General features: G+C 37.6%; 1 non-coding gene across 1 annotated transcript; it reads right to left on the bottom strand.

Moving 5' to 3' along the window:
• Positions 1–1,429: 1,429 nt before the first annotated feature.
• Positions 1,430–1,567, bottom strand: LOC114818101. Its single transcript, XR_003765922.1, has one exon. It is a non-coding gene; the product is annotated as a small nucleolar RNA SNORA7 (small nucleolar RNA).
• Between the last annotated feature and the right edge of the window lie 3,157 nt (positions 1,568–4,724).

Below are 4,724 nucleotides of genomic sequence, written 5' to 3'. Positions count from 1 at the left end.
CCTTTAAGTGATGCCTGAAATCATATTCCAAAACTTAAATCAATGATTCTAAAGAGACTGAGGCCAACGCATCTCAGAGGGAAGCTGATTTAGGGGACTGTAATAGTGATATATTTTGATATATTTATGGGATGGAAGTTCTGGATATTATTTTGGAAAACAGTTTTTAATCCAAGGTGAGGTGGACAGGTTGCAGTTGATAAAAGAACAAATAGATGAGACCAGAGAGATTTTCAGAAAGTGACTTATAAATAGTTGTTAATAGCTCATGATAAGTGATGCAGGGAGCACAGTGTTGACATGGAGACAAATTGACCTCCAGTAAAAAACAGTATTTCTAGTGTTTTTTGTCATCAAAAGGTCACTAATCAATGCTGAGTGACCAATTGGTGGGTCTCAGGTTGGCTATGAAAAGTGTAGCTTTGTTTCTGTAATTCCATTTATTTTCTGAAAGTAACAATAAGACAAGGATGATTTTTAGCCCAACTAATACTACTAAAGGATCCTTTCTGTTCAAACTGTTAGGAATGCAGATGGCATTGTGCAGATAAACAGAATTGTAACCTTACATTTTCAAGGTTTTCCCAGCCATTATACTCATCTATGCTTTAGGGGGAATTCATTCTGTAGGAACATAATGGCTGATTTGCTTCCCTAATATTCTGGTCCATCTGATAGTGAAATTAGAGTTGCCCATTAGGCTAGAAGAGCTTGCTGAGTGAGTCATTAAATGTCTAAAGGCTGATAAAGCTTTTGGGCCAGATGGATGATGGATGAATGTACTGGCAAGCTTTCCAAACGTGCCTGAATCAGCTGGGAAATTTACTGAGTGCTTTCATTTCTATTTTAAAACATTTGAGTGCACACCCTCCTCCTGAAAGTGAGCATGCAATCATACTGAAGCCAGAAGCCCGAGTGTAGATCTCGTTAAAGCAAAACACACTCTGATGTTTGAACAACTCACTTGTGGAATACGGCACATTTTTTCTTCTCTTCCTGGATTTTGCTTGAGAAAACTTTCTTGGGTCATGTTTCCTGTGAGTGGTTCTTCTTAATGTGTACTTAGTGTTCAATTAGCAGGATTCTATTACGGGGAATAAAGATTTATGGTTGTGCTGCTCACAGTGATATTTGGGAATAAGACAGATTTGAAAGGGAGGCAGCCTCAAAGACCTCTCAGACTATCATCATCATCATCAACTGTGTTTGTCTTATGCGGACGAGTATTTTCCGAACAATAACGGCTCCAAGGACACATCTCTCCCAGAATGTCCCACCTCCATCTGCAGTCGTTTTGGTAGTGTATCCATAGAGTTTTCTTGGTAAAAATACATAAGTGGTTTACCATTGCCTCCTTTCAGGCAGTAAACCTGAGTCTCCACCCTCAACTCTCTCTCATGCCGCTGCTGCCTGGCACAGTTGAGCTTTGACTTGTAGCAGATTGCCTTCCACTTCCTAGCCACTGGCCAAGCTAGAAATGGATTGGGTATGCCTCTGCTTGACTCTCCCTGCCATAGCCAAGACTGGTAGAGTACTGGAAACTCTCTAGAAGTGATCCTGAGAGAGGTCAATGGTGTTTATTAAGCACTTTATGCAGAGCACTGTACTAAGCACTTGGAGGAATACAATAGAACAGAGTTGGTACTTTCCCTATCCACAACAACTTGAAGTCTAGAGGGACTGCTTATGGAGGAGATAACACTGAGCTGGTAGGGGGATTTAAGCTTCCATATGTTCATTAACTTTTGGAACCAAATATTTTACAAGTAAGGCAGTGGAGAAGGCCTATAAACATTAAGAATTCAGCTTTTTTCACTATTTTGATACCAGAGTTAGATAATATCCTCCTTCCAAAATCATGAGCAATTTTTTGTTTGATTTTTATTTTGGGTGATGGGGTCACAAACCCAGAATCAACACTTGGGCCATTGTGAGCCAACCCAGGACCATTCTGTGATTGTACTGCCAATTTCTTTCTTAAATTTGAGTTCATCTAGTGGTATTGGAGATTTAATCTCTTCCAATGTTGTCCATTATTTTTTCACATTCATGAAAATACTTATTTCCAAAAGGAAGATTCTCTGTTAAATGCTCTAATGTACCAGTTTTAATGTACAAATTTTTAAATTCATAGAAATCTATGGTACATAATTTATAAGGAAGTATAACATAATACAGATCCCCATTTCTGACCCCTGTTTGTAATGATCAAATTATTTCAGGATAAATATTTCTATATAATAAAATCCTTTGTTTCCATTTTATATCCCATTTTGAATTGGTTCTTTGATTATCATAATTAAATTTGAAGTTGCCACCACAACCATTAAGTGTGAGGTAGTTTTCGAAAAAAAAAAGTGTGGTATTTGGCACTATTGCATTTCAGGCAATTGTGAGATGACAACTTTTAGACCTAAGTGGATTTAACACTTAAATACAAACTGCTTCCTCTTATTTCATAGGTTTTAATCTAGGTTTTTCATACTTAAGCTTTGTGTTTATATAATTTAAACATTTGAAAAAGAGTCTTATGTAGATTTCAAAGGTATCATCCTATATTTTACTTGAATATTTTCAAATTATTAGATGAAAGTATAACAAAAAATGTTTCTTTGTGAATTACATTGTCACTTTGCAGTTAATTCATTTGAATACTTAATAGTACCAAAATCATTTGTCAAAATGTTTCCTGTGTGAATATATAAATATTTCCAAATCTCCCTTAATAAGTGTTTCAGGATATTACACATATTCATAAGGACACATTCTCAAGGCTCAGTGATTGTTAACTTGGTCAAACAAAATCATCACTATCTGCTTCTGCCTAAGCTTGACATCTGCTTATTTGTTTATTTAGTTTGTTTGATGATTCCTCTCAGTGCTTCTATTCCTCCTTTTGCAATGTTTGCTAATTACACATAGGATTAAAGGGTCAACCTCCTCTTTAAACTTGTTTTTTTCACTTACAAATGAGTATTTGTAGTATCCTGCAAATGTCATAGTTTCACATTTAAAACCATTTAAGATCCACTTATATCTTCCATGTGTAGTGTTTTCATCACTACCCTTTAAATCTCCAACTCCAAGCATTTCCCTGTGTTGAGGGAGCAGGACCTAATAGGAAGAGCACTCCTGTGCCTGGGATTTAGAGGGCCTGGACTGTAATCCCAGTTGTGCCACTTGCCTGCTTTGTGACTGCTTTGTGACCCTGGGCATGCTACTTAGCTTTTCTGGGCCTCCATTTCCTTTTCTGTGCCCCTCTTTCCTCATCTTTGAAATGAAACAAAATAAGTGTTTACTCTCCCTCTGTGGGTCCAGTCTAGTAAAAAAAAAAAAAAAAAAAAAAAGAAAAAAGAAAAGAAATAATTTCTATATTTAAGTTATAGTAGCATTCTTTCTTTGAGGATTGTATCTCTCCAACTAGTCTTTTTGGGGTTCATTTTATCTGTTTTTCCAACAGCACGGTTTAGTGGTAAAAGCATGGACATGTGTAAATAAGAGCACCTAGTTCCGAACCTGGTTCTACCACTTGCCTTCTGTGTCACCTTGAGCCAGTCACTTTACTTCCCTAGGTCTCAGTTTCCTCAAGTGTAAAATGGGCATTTAATATCTGTTCTCCCTCCTACTTAGATTGTGAGTCACCTGTGGGACAAGGATTATCACTGGATTACCTTTTATCTATCCCAGTGTTTAGTACAGTGCTTGGCACATGGGAAGACATTATTACTATTACATGCTTGACTAAATCATATCCTGAACTGAAACAATCACATTATTTATTTCCTTATTCACTTCTAATGTTAATAAAGAAAGCTGAATCACCTTGTACCTCCTTCTCCAAGCAAGTGTTTGGGGGTAGATACTTTATGCTGAAAAGATTGTTTTGGCTAAGCCTTTACACACTTACTGCTAGGAACCAATCCAGCACTAGGTTCCATAGTAAAGAAGACATGGAAAAAACTGTAGGGCTATTTGTTCCCCAGACCTTGCCCCTGGAACTCTGATGCATGCACTTTGACCTGAGAAACACAAAGCTATCCTCTCAGATCTGGACTTCTCCTCAGGCCTCTCCTGTTGGGGACCTCAACATTCTACCCAAAGTCCAGATAGGGGACCGCTGAGGAAAAAAAAAAAATCACAGGTTACTAATGCTTGTAGACAACAGGCTTCTGGGACCTCCAATTCAGGAAATGCAATAGAAGTGGCATGGTCTAGTGGATAGAGCATGGGCCTCAGTGTCAGAAGGACCTGCGTTCTAATATTAATTCTACAATTTATCTGCTGTGTGACATTGGGCCAGTCACCTCACTTCCCTGTTCCTCATTTACCTCATTTGTAAAATGGGGATTAGAACTGTGAGCCCCATGTGGGACAGAGACTGTGTCCACCCTGATTTCGTTTGTATCTACCCCAGTGCTTAGTACAGTGCCTGGCACATAGAAACTGCTTAACAAAAGCATAAAAAAAGACAATGTCTCTTGGCATGAAAGTCATATCCAGAAAGGAAAATGTATTAGTAGTGTGACTTCAAGAGGTTAGATTTTGATTATTTAACTTCATACATGTCTGTGTTTACAAAAGATAGACATCTCTTTCATCATTCAGAGTCTCTGTACATAGGAAAGAATTGACAAAAATTCTTCAGGGCACCAATAAATTGAATGACATCCCAGTTTTCATTTAATCATAATTTTCATCTGGGTAAAAACTAATAGTCACTCTTT

The sequence above is a fragment of the Ornithorhynchus anatinus genome, chromosome 17 (assembly GCF_004115215.2).
Source record: "Ornithorhynchus anatinus isolate Pmale09 chromosome 17, mOrnAna1.pri.v4, whole genome shotgun sequence".
Classification (NCBI taxonomy): Eukaryota; Metazoa; Chordata; class Mammalia; order Monotremata; family Ornithorhynchidae; genus Ornithorhynchus; species Ornithorhynchus anatinus.
This window is presented reverse-complemented; position numbering and strand designations above follow the sequence as displayed.